This window comes from Falco cherrug, chromosome 9, assembly GCF_023634085.1.
Source record: "Falco cherrug isolate bFalChe1 chromosome 9, bFalChe1.pri, whole genome shotgun sequence".
NCBI classification, from domain to species: domain Eukaryota; kingdom Metazoa; phylum Chordata; class Aves; order Falconiformes; family Falconidae; genus Falco; species Falco cherrug.
Window position 1 is genome coordinate 53,737,119 of NC_073705.1, and position 22,179 is coordinate 53,759,297.

A 22,179-nucleotide genomic window follows, 5' to 3' on the forward strand; every position below is an offset into this window, starting at 1 on the left:
ACACCTACGTGTGCATGTGCGCAATGTTCCTTTCAACCACAATCCATTGTAAACCAAATGTTAAGATGTTAAGCTGGAAGTATTTGAAACTTCTGAATCGGGTTTGCAAGAACACAGGACTGAATATAAAGGTCTTTTATTTTTCTCTCTTTTTTAGGCCTTTATGGTAGACCTTTCTCCACAGCCACAAAGACACTATTTCCTCTTGCTTTATTAAATAAAAGCTGAGAGTCTCAGAAATAAAGCAGGAATCTAAAAATCTGGAACGTGAGCAATGCAGCAAATAGAGCAAGGCACTGCCAGTACTGTGGTCGTCTTTGAAGACCTAAAGGCAGGCTGCTATGCACTGAAGAGGGCACTGAGGCAAACTCAAAGAACATATTCCCCATGGGGAAAAAAACCTAAAAAAACCTGAGCAAAACCCAAACAAAAAACCCCACCCAAATTTTAGGTCAAGCATTTTAATCTAAAAATACAGAAACACTTCACAAGCAGCAAAAAGCAAGAGATCTTAAAAGGAAACCTACAGAGGAACGTAGCCTACAGTAGGATTATAGGCTTTTGACTCTGATTCTTACCATGAGTAAGGATTAGCTTTGATTACACAACAGCTCCGTTACTATTAGTGACTTGCTCACTTGCCACTTGCAATACAAGCAAAGCAAAATATATTTAGTTAATTTTGACACCAGAAATGCAGTCGCAGTGCAGTTATTTAACCACAATTGTGGGAAAGAGAGTCCCATTATTTTTTATCTTCCAGAAGTAGATGCGGAGGTCACTTTGTACTAAAATCAACATCATTATGCATATACTGCCATTCCTTCTGAAACCTCCCCTATCTTTACCCCACATAAATAGAACCAACCCATTCTCTAACCTCAGTCTCTCAAGCAATGCTTCCAAAACCCATATGGTCTTTAAAAAGTCACTGTTCAGATTGAACCAAATAATCTTTCAGCAGAATCAACCAAAACCATTTGCACACACTTCTCAGATGGGATTGCCTGCAACTTGAGATTTCCAGCTGTATACTGTCCTGGTAGGTGGCTAATTCAGCTACAGAAAGTTAGCCTGCAGCATGCATTTTGTCCAAAGGCGTGCTATATTCTTAGTCAGATGATACCACCACAGAGGGTCATAAAAAGTTCTGTATCACAAATATTATGACAAGTAACATAAGTTGTGATCCCTCAATAAATTACATTAAGGTCTGATTTTAGGATTAATAGTATTTTATAACTTCCTAGAGATGCTGCAACTCAATATATAATAGGTTTTAGACTGCCTTTAGAGCACCTCTCCCCTATATGTCAAGCCAAACAGTCATTATGTTTAAGACAGATCCCATTCAGCCCTTTCGCTTTCAAACTGAGTGCCCTATGTACTGGATTGTGGGCTCCTGTTCCTGCTAGTGTTCACTGGACTAATGAATCTTGAACAGGGAAAAGTTAGTAATGCTCCTTCCCCATCCACCTATAAATCAAATAATTCACTTGAGAGATTAATTTGAATTTCACTATTCAAAGGAGGAAATAGAACATACGTCTCTATGCAACACGTCACATCTGCTTGTACAAGTACTTTGATCACAGCCATTTGCAAGACTTTTTCGTGTTCAGATCACTCCCCTCCTTCTGCTGTCCTTCCATCCTTCCCCAGCTACAGCTCCAAATTGGGGGGGGATCAGGTTTGAGTTATGCTTGCAGCTCTTCACTTGGTCTTGTCAAAACTGATACTGAGACCAAAGAGTTAGCAAACACAGGTAAGGAACAGAAGCATTTAAAGGCTTGGACATCTTGAGGTCTACATAGCTAGGAAGTTAAAGGTTTGGGGGACTACATTTTTGAGTTAGCCAGTAAATTTTCTTAATATTTAGGTGCCAATGGGTAAGGCATGGCTGCCAGTTGAAGCATTCCTAAGACTATGTTAGCTCTGAAAGGGGCGGTCCTGACCTTCTTTCCATCTAAGTGTACACCTCCAGTGCTGCTTCTGTTTCAGCTTCAGCAGTCCAAACAAGAAACTAAACTTTCCTTTTCCTTTCTCAGATGAGCGTGCTTTCAGTGGTGTCAGCTTATTGATCTGATTAATTACATAATTACTTACTCCAGCACCACTACCAGTGCTAGACAGACCAAGACCATGAGTCTGAGAATGAGGAGAAAGCCCAGACCCTTCTTTTGGCAGCATCATGGACTTAAACCATTTTAATTTAGTTGTAAAATACGTTCTTAACTACTTTATAATATAGCCCTGCTCCCATCAAAGATAACCAGGAAGATAAATACACACATACAAGTCTCTCTTCGGAGCACTGGCTCTGCCTGTCTCTGTGTGTTATTCCATGTGGGCAGGTCTCTGCTCCCAGGTCTCAGTGCCATTCCATAAAAAGTCTTCCACTCCCAAAAGAATGAATGTAGAAATTTAAACCAGGAAGGAAGAGGTGAAAAGAATATTGTGGCTTTTGCTTTTTATTTAATTGCCCTCATTGCAATGGCATTTCAGCAGAGATGTGAAAGTCCAGCTCAGTTTCTAATAGGAGGTTTGTTCAAAGTGAGGTATGATGGGACCTTAGATGTATGCATTTAAAAGTACCATACCACGTTAACTTTTTCTGCAAGAACTGAGAAAGCCTGATGTAGGTGACACTTTAGCTATTAATCTCCTAACTGACAAATACTTTCCTGTTTCCAACTCTGATTCTCTGAGGCCTCTAGAAGGAACAGGACCCTCCTGAATAAGAGGCCATGAACACCTCCATTGACTATCCTGGATTTTAAGAGAAAGGTTGAGATACTGAATCCAACATTTAGCTCTCTTAAGAGCTCTTTCCTTCCTCATTACTTGTGTGGCCAAGATGGAAACTTAAAATTTTCAGAGAAAAAATCATTTGGGAAGAGTCTGACCTACTGTTATTAACCTTAGCTAGTTGTTTTAGCCTGGAATTACAGAATTGTAAATAATTACCTTTCAGAAATCAGACAAAAGGACTGCAAGTACAGATACCTTTCAAGCTCTCTACTTTTTTTTTTTTTTTTTTACACCACTATCAAAGTTTTCCAATACCATAACCAAGTGAAAAGGACCATGTGTAGTCCCTTCTCTTTACTAATACAAACTACTACAGGTCTATTAATAGTTTGTTTATATTGATTTAGTTCCTTTTTTTGGCCAGTAAATAAAGTCTTTCTTTGAAGGCACCAGGACTGATGTTTTTCTGATCTTAAATGATGGAGTTGGTATATTACTGAGTAAATTTTTGCATTGCTTTATTTATTAATTGGCATATGTAGCTATAATGAAGGTGTTAAGTAAAGGCAGGTATTTTTTCAGGAGTCCTTCCCGCTGGAAAAGCCTCTTTGGGAAATCTGTGATAAAAATCCATGCCCTAAGACAGCGGGTGTAGACACAAACTACCCTTGGCACCTCCCAGGGATGCACTGTACGTAGTTAGGCAAAAGTTTACAGCAGCACCATCTACTGGAGAACCCCCTGGTTCTGGACTGCACCGCGTATTCCTTATACTTACTGAAAAAGCCAAAAAATGAGAAGTTGTGACAAGTTTCAAGCAGCAGACATTGCCCACTGTTGCGCGTGGTGCTCAGAGGGGCCCTCATGAAGTCAGTGGTCCATAAAGATCTCTCAGTTCTGCCGCACATCACTGGACTCTCTCTTGGTCCTTCAAGTTACTGCAGAGGAAGAGACTGGCAACACCGTCTCCTTTCCCTGCACACAGGGTGGGAAAACAATCCTTGCTACAGCTACAGATGATGTGGTGGAGGGGGATGTGGCAGCTCTACGGTCGTGGGAGGAACAAGGCAAGCATGGCTGCATCAGATGGTGTGGGAACCTCCAGCTCAGCTCCTGGCATTAGTACCTTGCAGGTCTGGTTCTTTAAGAGTTCTTCTTAACGGCTTCCCTTTTAGTTAAACACAGTATCCGCTTTTCTCCAAAGTCATACTTGTAAAACAAATTGTAAAGACATAAACTTGTAAAAAAAGCCAACTCATAAGATCACAGATTTTTTCAAAAGCAAACAAACAAGTGTGGAGAGACCTTGGGAATGAGCAACAGACTTGGGTTCTGCTCTGGCTCCCCTAAACACCTTTTATTAATCTCAGAACAGCCACTGAAATTCTGTGCCTAAAAAATTACCTTATGCAAAGGAGCAAAGGCAGCAGGATGTAGATCCCCAAACACCGATCCTTATAGCTGCACCACATAAAACAGGTTGCTAACAGTCTCTTATTTCAAAAGATCAGTCTAAGAATTAAGATGAACTAAGGAATGTGGGTTGGAGATGCATTAAAAATTCTTACGATGTATACCTATAAATGTATCACTATCACCTAATTTAAGTGATCTAGCTCTGCTGAAAATGAACTTACATTCTTCTAGGACAAACCGTCCTCCACTTCATCCAAAGCTCTACCATTAAATTCAAAGGTGGGAAGGCTGCTCTTTAATGACATTCATCTATTTATATCTCTGTTCTTAAATAACCATAGAAATCTCTTTTCTATGAGAACAGGAGCAGACTACAGAATATTTGTAAATGCATGCAAGCAATACAATGCATGATTTTGTTCTATGCTTTCTGGAACTGCCATCCTCTCAGGTGGAATTATCAGGATTAGTTTAAGGACCATTAAAGGACAAAACCCTTCTTAAAAATGGAACCAGACAAATTTATCTCTTTATTGCCAAGAAATGCATTTAGGAAAAATCAACTACTTTGCATTTAGAACACGAGATAATTTAGTAATGTCAACATCCAGCAAAATGGACTGAAGTGCTAAAGTGACGATTGCCACGGTGTAACTAAGACTCGCACCTTAAAGGTTATAAAGCAGATATACCTCTATACCACTGACGTTGCGTTCACTACATTGTTTCATTATTTTTTAAGAACAAGGGCAAACCATGTCAGACATCTTGCTGCTGATTTAATAACATTAAGCTTCTAGGAGACAACCTCTATCTTTCAATTAAATCTGAAATAGCAAACAGGGCATTTAAAGAAAGGAAAGAAAAAATTCCAGCTATTCATCTTTCCTCATACAAATACCTCAAAGCACGTAATACAATCTACAAAACATCAAAGAATCAATTTGAAGAAGTTTAAATACATACCCACACAGGAAAACATCATGAAAAATTGCATGGTTCTTTTACTAAATTTACCAGGTTTTATTTGGATTATTTCAAAAGCTTTTGTTTACTTGGGTTTATTATTCATTATTCAAATACTTTGGGGAAGTTTGCCCCCCCCCCCGCCCCCCCCCGCCCCCAGCTGTAATAATATATGTTAGCTCTTCCATTTCCACTAAATCTTTTCTAATACAGGTTGATCAGAACTGAGTAAAGCAATTCAGGTAATGCTACGCATAAGCATTCACATAAGACTTTATAATAGTTGAGTTTTACTTTTATGCATTTCTGAAAATAGCCTTATATTTAACTACTGAAATTTATACATCTGAAAGGTTATTCATTAATCTTCCTACAAGGACTTCTAGATCTTTTTCCTGAGGGTCTGGAATGAATTTAGAAACTATCTGTCCTATATCCATGTGTTTAGCTATAATGATTCTTTTAAATATGCTTTAACACCTAATTTAATTTCTTTTATGACATCCAAACACCAATGTATATTGGTTCTCCCAAAGTTTCATTAGCCTGTAGTCTTCAGTAAGTACCTAATCCGTTTCATCTGTAAATTTTAGCATCTTTTTGTTCACACTGTCACCTAAATGTTAAGCGACTGAATGAGATGCAATACGAATCCTTGGGATACATCTCTATTCATTTTTTGCCACACAAGAAGTTGACTGTTGTTCTGATGTTTTGGTTTCATTTTGTTTCAGATTACAAAGTAGTTACAAAACTGAAGAAAATTGGCTCTCTTCTTGTCAATTTTGTTGTTTTACCAGCTTATCATAGACACTTGAAAGTCCAAATTTATTATCTTAACCAGTTAACCATAACAAAAAAAAAAATAAAAAATCTATCAGACCAGTAAGGCACAATTTTCAAAGTAGCTATATTTTCCCCAAATGTCTTACAGTGCAGTTTTGATCAGATCTGGTTGAAAACAGGAATTTTCCCCAAGAATTTCTTCTGAATTTTTAAAGACAGAAACTTTCTATGACAGATGAACTTTCCATCCAAAACCCAAACATTCAGTTTGCAACAGAGAGGATCTTGATGGTGCTTTTGGGAAGGCTCGCAAGAATTGAAATTTTCCAGTGGAAAACAAAACTGCTTCTGCATGCATACAGACAATTTTTTTGTCAAAAAATAAAAGGGGGCAATTCTTCATTAACATAAAATTTTACATCACTCCTACACATCATTTTAAGTGATATCCCTATACCAAAGATAGGCTTACTTAATCACTTGGGTGTTTACTTAAAGGTACACAGAATTTTTACTGAATGCCCATAATACGGCATTATACCCAGCAGGTAGGACAGATGCATATTTTATTTAATAGTTCAAACATATAAATGTTGAAGTCCATCTAGTTTAGCTTATTTGTCGTTTTCCATGGTTTTGGTTTACTTCTGTCATTTTTTGACATCTCAATATCCAGCACTGCTTTTGTCCCTTACTCCCTGCCACACTTGGTTTTGGTGTATTTGAAATAATGTCTTGTTTACGTTTCTATCTTCAGTTGTTTGCTCTTCAATTTCCTCCTTAGTCTTTCTTGACTTTCTCCTGTAATAGTTTGCTCTTTATATTGGATCCATTTGGGCAGGATTTCCATTTCCTCTGTTTGGCTTGAATAACCTCTTAAACTTCACCAGCAGAGGAAGAATCTGCTATTTTGATTGAGCAATTAAGATTCTTTAGGCTTGTTAATGAAAGGACACTGACAAGTGACTGAACTATATATAATCATGGGCTTTTAGAAAGTGTCACCAGCAAACCAGTAAAATAAATTCACTAATACTAGGTTTTTTAAACCCCATTAGAGAGCAAAGCCTATGAGATAGCCTGAACATCTCATCAGGTCGTCCAAGTTCTTTTCTGGTTTTATCTTCATGATGAGCTTCTCATTGCCATATGTGAACTTTCCAGATGAGATTCATTCATCTGACTATTTCCCAGGGGGATAGGAAGAGCAAAGCCCTAATTAGCAATCTACTTCACTATGAAATAAATATTAATTGCCTTTTTTAATCTGAAGGTGCCTACAAACCTTGCCTTTACACTAGTAACAAGAACGACATGCTTTTCAGTTTAGGTGTTTGTGGTTTTTTTTAAATCAGAGACGTTTGTTTTCTTTTTACTATTAAACAGGCCTTAACCTTGCGCAGGCAACATCTCATAGTTAAGGACTTGTATTGTGCTATTATTGAGAAAGCACTGGGTTTTTTCGTTCCTTTCAAGGCAGTTTCAGTGTGGTGGTAAAATACTATGTCTTGACCCATACAACCAGGCATCATATTGTATTTTTATGTCTTCCTTACCCATTATGCTTTCCGTGCTTCCATCAGAGAGACAGCTTATCTAGCAGTGATAAATGCTCTGGTGAACAACAGATGCAAATCTAAGAAGTGCTCAGACTTGAGGCATCACTCAGCCTACTATTCTGATCAGCGATTCAGGACCCAGAACCTCATCATATACTCCATGGTCTACTCTCTGTACACGGCACTTGGTTTATTTGCCTGGTGAGTACATTTTGGGGGGTGGAGGAAGTCCCTAATCAAGACTGTACCAATGCAAAGTACCAAGTGCATAAACAAATCTCCATAAGAGACATGAAAACCATGACAGATGTCAGCTCTCTCACTTAAAGGGCAGCTTGAAAATGCTCAGACTCTGTGGTAATGAGGATGATACAAAATTCACCAGTAAACAGAAAATCAAATTGTATCCTCTATCTTGAGCAATTAGTGCTTTGAACTAACACTTTGTGGTGAATATGGGTTACTATTGAAAAGGAAAAGAAACCTAGCATCTCTAACAGATTAAGCTTTTTTCCTTCTTTCTGGTTTGAAAGAACAATAACATGGAAAATAGAAAAATATGGGATAAATATCATTCCCAGTTCTAGAAAAATCTGTAGGATGATATTTCTAAAATAACAAGGTATTAGACACTAAAATACTATAAAAAAAATAGATATAAAGTACTTATTAAAATGTTTAAGAAATATCGACCTACCCCTATAAAATACAAATCTAACAAGTGGCTGTCACTACTGCTCAAAATGTAAGGGATGAGGCAAAGTTACCGGGAAGTCAGAGAGATGGCTTTCTAAGAAACCAATTAGATGTTATCAGTGCAGGGGAATGATTAATACAAAGGACAGGAAACGGGGCATGGGACTCCTTGGCTGAGGAGCGGGGGTGGAAGAAGAAAAACATACTGCAGAGAGAAAATGAACGTTCTCATTTCCAGTCCGGTGCTGGTTTTCCTCAAGTGGACCTTTCTTTTTTGTTTTATTTTCTGTGTCATGTTTTCCTTTTAAAAACAGTAAAGAAATTTCCTTACACAACATTCACGGAAATCATCTCCCTGTAAGATACCTCAGAAATACAATGTTAGCTTTTCAGCTTCTCCAGTAAAAGAGTAATGGCAACCTGGCAGAAATAAGAGGCAGGCATGAAAGCCTAGGGAAGATTTTTTTCTTATTATCAGACCATCGCATCTGAAATAATTCCAGGACTCAAGCCAAGATCTTTGACACAAGTATTTGTAATGTTGAGCTAAAATACCAAACCAAAAAGCAGTCGAGTGCTGTTTGCTAAATCAGAAATCCTCCTGCACGGTTTCTAGATTTACCTGTCTTCAGAATATGAAGGAAAAAAAGAAATCCAGAAGTATTTCTGAACTGATACAGCTTCAGGATTAAGGGTGATCTGTAGACAGAACATTTTGCAAGGCTTTTAATCCCTGACATAGCAACCATTTCATTTGAATGTTCTATTTCTGTAGCCATGGGGGATTTTTAAGTTTGCTAAAACAACTGAACACATTCTTCAAAACAATACAGTGGGTCTTTCTTGTGAAAGCAATGCTAATCAAATACAGCATCCTGTGCTATTGATGTCAGCCAGCAAGCCACTCATGGCACTACGAGATTCTCTGCTTTTTGGCCAACAGGCATATTATGGACTGTTTTCTCCATCTGTTCTCAAAGCAAATGCCAAGATGGTCAAGGTGTCAGAACATCCCACTGAAAACTGGATCAAAGAAGAGACCTGAGCTGCCATGCCAGGACTAGAGTCTTTGCAGAAACAAAATCTACAGAAATAAAATTCAGCAACAAATCTAGAAAACATTCATAAGATAATTCAATAAGACCAATCCTGGACAAATTTTGAGACTTCCAAGCAGAGTTTGCAACCCAAATCAATCAAAGTATAAAACAGTGAAGAGAACCAATCCTTTTACAAGGCAAAGTTAAAAGCAGAAATTGTGTGCTTATCCGTGCTGATAAGTAAACTTAAATTCTTAAAATGCATCTTTACAGCTAGCGTTGGTCTACTGCAAAGGCATCCCATTGCCTCAGTGAAGAGAGAAGCTGAATACTGTATTGAAAACAGCATCAGCCAAACACCTGTCACACAGTCCTGTCTACACACCCAAACAGCCCCAAAAGCCCTATCTCAAAACACCAAAAGGTGTGGTTAAGGAGATACATAAGTGATCAGGTAGCTCTGGTTATTTCTTTGGAAACTGTTAGCCTCTCACATGGCTACCGTCACTTTCTAACCTGACATTAAAGATTTTCCTCATTATAGAAAGCAAGAAGAAAGCTGGAAAGGAAGGTATACACAGGATGAGTAAATAAGGTGACTCAGACCTTGAGAGGCTGGAAGAAGAGAAAAGGAGAGGAATGGTTAAGGAGGGGGTGATTGATGTGGACACAGTGCAAGAAAGAAAGGAGACTGTGGGCAAAGAAGACCCTTTGATGGAAGCAAAAATCACTTCCCACAAAATCTAGCATGGGGTTTGGTTAAAAATCTCTTGAGAGCAGCATAATTTCTTAAGAGGCTGGAGGAAACGATACCTAAATAAGAACAAGTACCTGGAAAATGGAAGCCAGGAAAGACTGATGGGACTGACACCTACGTGGATGCGCATGTACTATTTGTACTCACGCTGTACAGGCTCCTTCTCAGCTTTGGGATTTGCTACTCTCTTCACCTGGCCCGGAGAGCCCACACAGAGCACAGAGTGAACTGCAGATGAAGCACAGCTCAGCACGGAGCGTTCATTCTTCCATTGGATGTGTCACCTCTAAGAAATCAGGAACTGAGCACGTTATGGCTAAATTCTGCCTTCCTGGGGAGCCCAGCCAGCCCAGCTGAAGCTATCAGAAACATGTCACATCTTCCTTTCAATCCAGGTGTCTAGTGCAGCTGCCTGCTAGAAAAGTCCATGGCTCAGCCAGCCTTACCGACCGCGATTTCACTGCCAGGGAAAAAGCCACCTGAACAGGAGAGGTGCTAGCTACAAGAGAAGAGGAGGGCCTTCCTTTTGGCAAAAGCAGACACCACCCCATTGCTCCCACTCCACTGAAGATGGCAAGAACAGTAAATCCAAACTTGTAGGGCTGTTCATCTCTCCCCCTCTCCTTACTTTCACTCCCCTTACCAGTGGCCAGTCTCTGGTACCTCATCAGAGGTAGGAAAAATCGATTTTATCGGTGCTGCTGAAAGACCTGGATGAGTTCTGGATTACTCAGAAATAAGTTTAAACTGGTTTCAGTCTAGATCATCCAGGCAAGCACTGATTTTTTCAGTGAGTTTTCTTCTATAGGCTAGTCAGAAAACTCCTGTGGATTCAAACCTTCCATTTAAATGTAAAGCACCACATTTCCCTGACTGACCAGAATAGGCTATTATGATTTGTGTATTAAAGCCCTGTGTTTTCCACCTATCGAGTGCATAAACAACAGTTTAACCTTTATCCCAAGGCATGTACACCCTTCTACTCCTAGAAAAATGAATTCATGTTTAGCAGTCAAATCAGTATCAACCTGACCTTTAAACACATCAGTGTTTCTTGGAAAAATATTATGGCTGAGATGCCTACTGTGGTAAACAATATTAGCTGCTCCAACCCATTGTTGAACCATGCTGTGCGGAGCCTTATCAAAATAAGGGGGTGGAAATCAGCGGGGACCACAGATCTTCTGACAAACTCCACAGGATATGAAGAACAATGTAAATGTAACAGTACTGGCAGATATATTTCTATATTACTGTTCCAGAGATAACAGCTAAGGTGAATCATTTCCCACCACCTACAGTACTGAATTATTTCAAATTCTGAAGGGACCATATTTATTTCATTGGTAGGTAGCAATTTACTTAGCTGAAGATCATTATATTTATGTGTCTGTGAAATCCTCACAATAATTATATATTTGAGCTGTCTCAGAAGTGCTATATATATTCTCATTAGTCATGTACTTCCAAGGATATTATCATTTTTTTTTCCTTCAACAACCTTTGCAATCTGAGTGTGAAGTACTGCACTGCATATGAACCTCGATTCTTATAGTTTTCTTAAACTCCAGTTTAATCAAACAGCAGGGTGGCCTATATTCAAATGCAAATGCTAAGCACGCTATGAAATATCTTCCTTTCCTTTAAATGAATGCACTGCAGAGCTTATTTAAAACAGACCACACTGCACAACAAAACAGAGGAGGACATGGGGAAAAAAGTCCTTTGTTTGATATTACTTTTGCGAACTTTTCCAAAAAAGGTCATGAAAATGTTTAGAGCAGGGTAAGGAGATAAAGGCAAGGGGGTTTCTTTGGTTCCAATCCTATCTTTGCCAAGTAGTCAATTATACTTCTCCAGGGTGGAGAGAGGTCCATTTATTCTCTTCAGTGCACTTCAGAAGTCTCATGTGAAAAATATTTTCAAAACACAAAACACTGTATGAGTCTAAATCTAAGTGGTAGTCCATGTAGCTAGAGATTAATAAACCCAGTGAGTATCATTCCTTTGAGTTGCGGTACACACTGATATTAAAAGTTACATCCCTCAGACCTGGATAAGAAGATCGTGTTTTCCTTCATTCCACAGCTTGTTACCCTCTGCAATGTTCCCGCAAGATCACCAGTAAATTTTTTTATTCCCTCCTTTGTATATGTAACAATGAGAAGAGGTGCCAAGCTGACAGTCCCGGAGACTGAAGGTTCTTTCTCGTGATTAACATTAATTACCCCACCCTTTTGCAGAAAGTTCCAGCCAAAGAAACCCAAAAGCTTTAAAAATATCACTCACATCACTACTCTCATTCTGTCTGCTTTCTTATTTATTTGAATAAATAAATGGAATAAAGAAATGGCCTCAGTTGTGTTTACCATCCTTGCCAAGAACAGACTTCATAGTTTGTTTCTCCTGATTTGGCTGATGGATTTTTCTTTTTCCTTTTTGAAAATAACAGAGTACAAAAAGATGTAAGGTAGAACTTGTGTGCAAGGTACATCAGGTCATAACAACTACTCATTAGCCTTAGACCTACTGAAATGAAAAATTACAGTTAAAACAAACAAGCACACATAGAAGACAACGATATGCCTCATGCATGCAATGTAGTAAGTGACAGTGGACAAAGCAGACACAGACACTATAAGCTTGTTATAGTCCAGCAACAATGCACTACAATTACCAAAATCAGGAAGGAAAAGGTTAGAGGTTAAGTTCTACCTCAGACTGTATAAATAAAGGTTGAAACAAAGATAAACTGTTCTCATTCCTTTCACTGATCTGGGAAATTGAGTAGTGAGGAGGATGCCGAAGAATATCTTGCCACACTCTTCAGAGAGTTGCTAGCACACAGTTATCCCGGCAGAGCACACTGCTGCCAGAGATCACCATCCTCCGAAAAGCAGCGTGGTTAAGGCACGGAGCGGAAGGCAAACACGTAGCAAGCACTATGCAGGTGCAATTAAGCAATTTAAGTGAAGAACATCAAGAGATGTTCTGGCTTGAAATGTTAGCTCGTCATGATCACCGACCCACCACTGCAGTAACCTTTATTCTTCCCTTTGCCAGATACACTCCTTAGTTCGGGCGTTTGCCATGAAAATTAAAACTCCATCCTATTTTTAAAAGAAAAGGGTTTGATCAGATCACTGAAATATCGATTAAAAAAGCATAACTCCAAAGTTTCCCATAAACTATCCCTGTAGCAAACAGAAGTCAAGCAGCAACTGACTTTGAGAAGCTCACTGCACCCCTCGCCTTATACATCTTTCTATATATATACACACATGATCCTGTTGACTTTGGTGGGGCTGCTTCCATAAGTAAGGAGCACAGCTTCACGTAGGATCTACGATTCTCTTCAGGTGAGCACTATTCCCACCAAAGGCACAGGAAATTTTAAGTTTTATTTTTGGGGGTTTGGGGTTGGTTTTTTTTTTTCTTTACACTCCATGGTTTTGAAAACAAGCATTGAGCAAATATAAGTATGACTTGGCAAACAGACATACCCATTGTGAAACCCAACCACAGCAAATTAATAAACCTAAAAGACTCTCACAGTTTGAAACTGTGCTTCCTAATCTATGATTGCTGCTACATTTATTTTATTGTGATAGAAAATAAACATCATACCTTTAAACTTTTCACATTGCTAATAAATCAGCTCAGAGGGGATGACTCTCACGAGAGGATCGTGCCTGTGGTTAGCACAGTCCCACAGATACACAAGAGGTGCAATTATGCTAGAATAGCCAGTTCTATGGCTCTGACACAGCTTATTATTTGACTGGTAAACAAGGAACTTTTTCAACTTAATTGAAGCCTGGCTTTTCTACCACTTATCTATTTCATCCTTCTTTTCCTTTAACTGTGGCCTTCGTAGAATTTTATTTTATTTTAATCCTTTGGTTGTTGATGTGCACATTTCTTGGGTCTGTGTTTTGTACTTGCTACGGATCTGCACAGCTTCAAAACGAGGTAAGCAGTAGCTGCTGATAAGATTTACCCCATCTCAGCTCACTTGTTAGAAATTTGTGATTCAGATTAAAGGAATTTGCAGCATTAATTTGAGCCATGCACTGATAAGAGGTTCTTAACTGTAGTGGTGTAATGCCCCTGAAAGCTATGAAATTATCGAGTCTCTTGCCGAAACATTTATTTTTGGATGCATCTTCAGACAGTAACATTCCTTGTACCATAATGTATGCATGTTCGATAAGGAACTAAAAACTACAGAGGGAAGCAGAAAATACCTATCGGTAACGGTCTGCATGATCTGCTAGCATGTGGGAAGAGCTGAGCTTTGACCAGCATTAGCAGCAAAGCTCGTACCCCCCGAACAGTGCCCTTGCTCTGTGGGGCTGCAGGTACTGATCACCATCTTAGCTGCATGCCAAAGACACAAACTTGTCCTGACTGAACATCATTTCTGTCTTCCTGTCATGTAACGCTTCGATCGCCCTACACATATGGAATACCTGAATTTCACTAATTAACAAATGGCCCTGGCATGGGGCCCGGGGACACGGCTGCCCATGCTCTGGTACTGGCTGGAAAGCGCATGGCAGAGCAGCTTGCAGGATTGGGCCCTTAAAGGTCAAGCAATTACCAGCTTTCAGCAACATAAACTGCCTTTAAAGTCAGCAAAGTAAACAAAAACTATTAGGAGATTCATCCAACATTTATCTTTTAACTTGTTATCTCCAATACATGAATTTATTCTTATACTGTTTGCATTGCAATGCATAAAATATTAAAATTAAAAGGCTCAGGGACTTCCAAGAGGAAAAAAGAGCAGAACTATTTTAGATCCAGAAACATTTCATCAGTATGTAGTGCATTTGCATAGTGGAATCAGAGATTCCTGATTATACATGTTTATCGATTTTGGCTTTGTTTTGATTAATGATAAAACTATGATAGTCTTGTGGGGTAGCAAGGCTTGAGGGAGCTTAACACAATACAAATGGTTTGTATTGTAAGAAATCCTATTTATGCAAATAAGAGGACATTCACATGCATTTTGCTCAACCATGGTTGTAACAAAGCTCCAAAAACGTTCTCTTTTATACTCTGGATAATTTGGGGAGGCATGTTTAATACAAAAATACTGCATAACAATTACTTTTTTCTTCATTATGAATGACTTCCATTATATCACCTTGGACAAAAGAACAAGCTGAAATTCCCACTGCGTCTAATTTATTATTACTGCTGAAGATATTGTTTTGTGTCAGAGTGCGTACAGTATTTCTAGAAATGTATTGCAAAAAACCTACTGGGGGGAGTTAAAGGGGAGCGGGGAGAAGTAGGGAAGAAATAGAAAAAACATAGCTGGCTATAAAAGTTCTTGCACCTTCGTGAAAGAGCAACGTTGGCATGTTAGCCCACAGTCATGCCACTCAGGAAAATGGGAGAAAGGTTTTCATTATACAAAGCAAGCTGTAGATACTTGTTATTGGAGTGCAAAGCAAATGAGAAGACAGACTTCCCATGTAGAGTGTGCCAAGGACATCAACAGTTGTGACAGATCATATTCCTGTCTTAGCAGCATTCAGACCATATACTAGGCAGTGGGCTGAGATGATTCTGAATTTATCCAACAAGACACCTGCACATCAAGATCAACTTATCAGATGGCCTGTGTTCTGACACATGAATTATTCTTACAGAACTCAGCAGGATCTCTGCCTGTGTGACAGCTGCCATATTGGCCTCTGATACCTACTTTGGCAGTAAGAACACGATCTATATAGTTTAAATATAAGAGCAACCAGAGAATAAGGGAGAGAATGGAGGTGAGGAGGATCTTCTTCCTTAAGATAGAGTCCCAAAACATAGTTTGGGGACAACTTGATAGTCTAAAGCTGTGTTGTAGAAGAAGGATATGGAACAAAAGTGTCCACTTCTGCAAGCAAGGGCTCACCCATCTGCTAACAGACTCTGTGACAACTTCTTTTTAAAGCACAGTAGGGTTTGCCCGCTGTTGGCTGCTGGTGCTGCAGACAACAGAATACCACTCTTTCACGTCATCCTCCCATGACCTAAGGATATTTGCTTCCACAGCAGTCTGGAGCTGCTTCATGCTGCAGGAAATCTGATTGAATCCCTTCTGCAGGTGCTACTGTGCATTTGGGGAGAGACTTGGCCAATCTCCGAGGGAAGAAGAAGGGTCAGCTGAACAGCAAGAAAGGGTCAAACCACCACACAGTCATTCCTGCATCTGAAAGACCAGATTTGTCTTAGAAATTATGCCCTTTAATGTCTTCACTGCTTAACAAGCCCTCTTCTACTTCAGGGACTTCGTTATATGAGATAGATGAAACGGTCATCTTACTCTTCCGGCTCAAGATGCTGAAAATTTTTTGTTCACTTTCAGGAGAAACAGTATTGCCCATTGAAAGCCTTCGTTCTACAATCATTACAGGAAAGCAGGACTTCCAGGCTACAGGACAGCCTCTGCTTAACAACTCAGCAGGGATCGCCCTTTTCTGATACTTAGGGGTCGGAAACAACAGAGCCAAACGGACAGACTGAAGAGATCACAACTGTTTTCTGAGATGGTGTTTCTGAATCTAACAGTCTGTCAGCAGAGCCCTCAGCACAAACCCACTGCATAGGAACCCATCACTGTAGCAGGGTCTCTCCCAACTACTCTGCAAGAAGGGACCATCTAAGTACATACACAAACACACACACATTTCTTCCTCTAACAAAACAAGTTTCATTCATTTTTCCACTCACTTGAAAAGGCAAATATGGATTAAATGGAACTTCAAATTTCATAAGGAATTATTTAACCCAGAGGCTAAAGCTCTTTTATATTGAAGCCTGAATTTAACTTGAAGCATAAAGAAAATTGTAGCATAAATTAGCACATATTGAAAACTTGACACTAGAACAATAAAAAGTTGAATTAAATCTAAGTAGTAAACTAAAGAACTAATTTTGTTAATTTGCTGGATACTGTCAGTGATTAAATAAGTAACTGTAGTCAGATTATAGGCTCTCAAAGGCAAAACAAAATAGCTCTGGATTGAAAAAATTTTGAACTTTATACACATCAAAAATGAACAACTGGAAAAAGATATTTAAATCCATAAAACCCATGAGACTTACATATTTCCATTTGTGTCTGAATCAAGTTGTTGCATTTCTCTGACATGATTGAGAGCTCACTGATACCAGTATAAATCCGATAATTCAACCCACTACGGCAGGTTTTATACTAATATAACATTTACATATCAAAATAACACCGTTCAACACATCTGCCCTCCTATGGTACCTAACTGTATTGCACATTACAAAATATTTTTAGAATTAAATGTTAATTCTATTCCAATGATAGCAAGCCTAATTTAGAATGAAAATTAACGCCACACATGCACAGAAAACCTTCACGGTAATGCTTCAAAGATGACAACGTAGAGTTTAACACCAGTAACAAAAATAGGATTCAGCAGTTTTGATGGAAAATATTGTCCTTATGTATCAACAGTCTTCCCCGTGCCAGTCCTCTTTTATTCCCACCCCCCCCCCCCTTTTTTTTTTAGAAGTCTTTAAACCTGGTACTTAACTCCATCCATGAAATATTACACAATATGTTGATCATGCTGTTTTTTAATTTCAACTCGACTGAAGAAGCATTGTTAAAAAGAGTCACCATATCCCAGGGGAATCAGGAAATTAAACTTTATTTATTGGGTTTTGACTTTCCCATAAGTAGATACAGCCATATACCATCTGATTACCATCTGAGGGAAGGCACAGCTTGAAAAAGAGCACTGCCAATGTGCCACTGGGCCATTGATTAATTAAGCAATAAGATGAGAAGGTCTGTCGCTTAGGGTCATTAATGCATGCCTAAAATACCATTTGAGGCGTGAATGCCTGGTTAGTATTGTAGAGCCTGATCCCACAAGAATTTACATCTGAGCACAGTACTTGATACTTGTGTTGGTCTGTTTGCGTAGTAGGCAGAGCTATTTGTAGGTATTAGAATATGCTGGACAATCTAAACACAATTTTTATTTTTGGAGGTTGGGGGATGAGAGAGGAAGAATGGATGTTCACTTTAAATTAAAAAAACCCACTTCCACTTCAGACATAGCATGCCTCGAGTTACAAAAATTGCCTCTCATTCCATGAACTATTGAAAGGGATCATAAAAAAATATACACAGCCATTAGTTTCTTAAAATAATACACTGGCAGGCAACTAGGTCTCTAATGAAGCTCTAAATACTCTATAGCAAATCTATGTACAGGAAAAGAAGTGCTGGTTACAGCAAAAGTGTAGGAGTCAGGACTCCTCCATCTTACAGTCATGGCTTTGCTGCTGACTGAGCAATCCCCCGCAGTACAGCATGCCACAATTAAGTCATCTGCAAAATGAGTACTACTGCTTAAATACTTCACAGGGCTACCGTAAGGATTAATTCAGTGCTATTAGCATAGTGCTTTATGATCATCACATCACTATTTCTAGACATCCCACAGCAAGGGGAAAAAATAGGCGTTCCTAAGATTCTTTGAATTTTCTGAACTGGTTCAGGTAGTCTGGGGAAATGACCACTCCATATCCCTTCTTCCAGAGCTGCTACAGTTTATATGAAACAGTTAAACATTGGGCCTGAAAGAAAGCACAGGGTTTTCTCTAGTTCAGTGGTCTGGGCACTCAGCTGTGAGTAGGCAGACATGAGTTCCAGCCCCTGCTTCAATTAATGTTTACTTCAAATTTAAAAGTCATACCAGGACCCTAACCCAGGCAACCCCCTCCCTTCGGTGGGTATTCTAACCTCTGGGCTAGATCATCATGCTCACTCACGTATACCTGTGAACTTTCTCTTCCTGATGTAATGAACATCTAAATAACCCATGCACGTGAGACAGCTTCAGGAAAAGGAAAGTAAGGAAAACTTTGTAATAAGCCATAACCTCCTCGCTGAAACAATGCAAAACCGGAGGAAATAATAGAACCTATTTCAAATGGGTGTTGTAATAATTAAGTTTACACACAAACATGATAATAGCTGCTCCTCATGTACCCTCTGGAGGACTTGACGTGTTTGAGCATTCTCTCAATTGAAAGCATGTCATGACACTAGAATAATTAATTTGTGAATCTTTCCCCCAACACAGGTATGAGCTTGGTGCTGTCAAGACTAAGGCACTTTAGACTTGTCCAGAAGTAGCATTTTAAGCACTTGTGGAAGACTTCTGGGACTTGGGTATCTCTAGCATCTGCCACCAGATTAACAGGAGTTCAAATATATACAGTCTCTGCAAATTCTACACAGCTTCCACTTTTGATACATATAGAATTAGCTGCATAATCTCAAAAGGAAGGAGAAAACAGAGGCTTACCCAGCTGTTTTATTTTAAAACCCTGGTTTACAGGCTGTCCACATGATTTCAGTTCATTGGCTTCAGGAGAGATTAAGGCTTTTGAGAATCCCTTCCCATGAGCAGGCTGAGAGATGTCATTATTCCTTCGGTATTGTAGGCTGAACCTGGGATTCTGTGACCACCTTTGGGCCACAGAGAAACAGGAGAGGAGCCAGCAAAAAGTAAGATGGTCTGAGGCAAGTGACTTGTGAAGAAACAGGTTTGTTTGGTCTGGTGAAGATGAGGCTAAGGCAGGTCTGTGGCTATCTGAGAAACAGTTGCAAAGGGGATGCAGTCAAACTTTTTGGTAGTGTCCGATGACACACCAAGAGGGAGTGGTCACAGAGAGCAGACTGGGAAGTTCAGGATGGATATTAGGAAAATACTGTTCTCTTGCACTGCAGTGTAGTGCTGGAACAGGTTACCTGCACAGGTTGTGCAAGCTCCCTCTTTGAAGACTTTCTAGACTCAGGTCAACAAAGCTAAGGGCTAAGGCTGAGCTGATCCTGTGCTGACAAGTCTGGCCTGAGTGGGAAACTGAACTACACATGTCCCAGAGGTCCCCTCTGAGCAGCACTTCTTTGATTCTTTGGCTGAAACTTACCTATTTCAAACTACTCTTCTTTCTGTACACCACATCTAAGAAACGATGATTTGAGATATTTCACTTTCAGGTGAATATACTGAAGTATCACAAACCATGATCAGACAAGAGAGCAAGCTGATAATGTGCTTTTCATAAATGCTAAACAGCTGCCTACCTGAATCATAAATTGGGTGCTTTAATGGTTCGCTCACACCCACTGTTGCCATACATCCAAATTAAGGTCAGTTAGGATTACTTCCCTGTTGAATAGGCTTCCCTTTAATTAGATATTGCAGAGGTAATGTTTTAACAACTCATTATTAACAACTCAACTTTGTTGGGGAGGCAGGCATAAAACAAGAAATTTGGGATGAGGCAGCTCTATATAGTCCTTTCCCACTCCAGAGTGGAATAGGTCTCTGTATTTGCCATCTAATGCTCATTAGATAATGTAGCAGCAGAAAGGGAGAGGTTAAGGCACAATAAGAAAAAAAAAAAAAAAAAGAAAAGTTGCAGACTGTGTCTTAAAGATAGAAGAGCCTAATCTGAAGTTTCTACTTATTTCAGATACTTTATTTCTTGTCAACCAGCACAGCCACTGTACCAACATAAACATTTCTATTAGATACAGGCCTATATTTTTGGTTCAACATTAGCAACAGTTGAACAGCTATAGCAGTATTTTGCTCAGATAGGGAGAAGTTAAACCAGTATAAGAACATTTATAGAAGCTTAATATTTTGAACTACATCACTGTAAATAAATCAGCACCAGTTTTGAGTTTAGACAGATCTCCAACAGTATTACTACTGTGTAGCCCAGGGAACAAAATGGGCTCATCTTCAGTGCAACATTTATATCAAGTTACTTCACTCAGACTAACCTTGAGAGTACCCGCTAAGAAACATTTCAGCTACACAGAGTGATTAGATTATGAACACTGAGTGGTTAGATTAGCAGTAGATGACTTGGAAGTCAAGCTGCTGCATCCCCACTGAATTACTCACCCCATGAGCAGCAGCACTCCCCCTCCACCCAACCATCCCCACAGGCCAGGCACTTCAGGCTTTAAGCATCTCTTTAGACACCAAGTAAACAAAATGCAAAAGTTAAATCTTGCCTCCTATTGTACCAGAACCAATCTGCTATCAAACAACAATAGTTTGTCTATGAGGGTCAAAATGACTATGAAAAGCATTTCATAGATCACAACATTTCATAAATGAAACAGCTATAAAAGCTTGACATCTAGCTTACCAGCAGGCCATGTGGTCCAAGAGACAGCAGCTTTGAGAGAGACTGTTTTCTCAGATCTAGTTATCAGCAACCAGGGCAGCAAAAAGAAAAAACCAAACAAACACACCTTGAACAAATGGACATAACCATGCAGACACAAGCATAAGGCTATATTCCAATGCAGCCAAACTGATGTGACCCAAGAAGCAAGCTGGGTATGGAAAGTCAAATGACAAAGCTGCTACTCTTCAGCTCAACCGTATTAATGACCAGCCTGAGCCTGTTGTGGGGTTCAGCTGATGAGTAGCAACTCATTAAATCAAAGAAACTTGCAGCCATCTGCCCAGCCCCTTGGTTGTTTTTTTTTTGATCAATTTCACTTGTGTTCTGTGAATTTAGCTAAGATACTAAAACACTTTTAAACAAACACAGAAGTGACTTCTTAAGACAGCTGTATAGACAGTCCCTAAACTGATGCAGACTTGGGAAAAAACAGAGGGCAACAATACCTGCTCATTCAAAAGGGTTATATTACAAAGCCAGTTGTTTCTGTAAAGAGATTTTGGCTGTTTTCAAATTGTTGATAATACTGTTCAAGGAAATTTTGTTACAAACTTGCTTGGGGTGTTTTGTGGTTTTGTGGGTTTTTTTTAAATAAAACAAGCAAAAAAAGTCCATCTTTATCACACCACCTAGGGTATAACCTCTACTTCTCCAAAACAGTATTTGGCTGAATTAGCCCACAGTGCGCTCATTCTGCTGAGCTTACCTCCACCCATCTGATCCTAAATAACTACCAGCTGGGATCACTTCCTTGCACCAACTCGGAAACCTTTCTGGGAGTTGCCAGCCCTCCTCCCCTCTCTTCCATCCTCCAAGGAGGAAAAAAAAACATATTGCAAAAATACTTTAACTCAACAGGTCTTCTTCTCAGAGACATAATTATTGCAAGTTTAAACAAAACTGATGGTTTCTATCCAAAGTACACAAGCCTATGACTTTC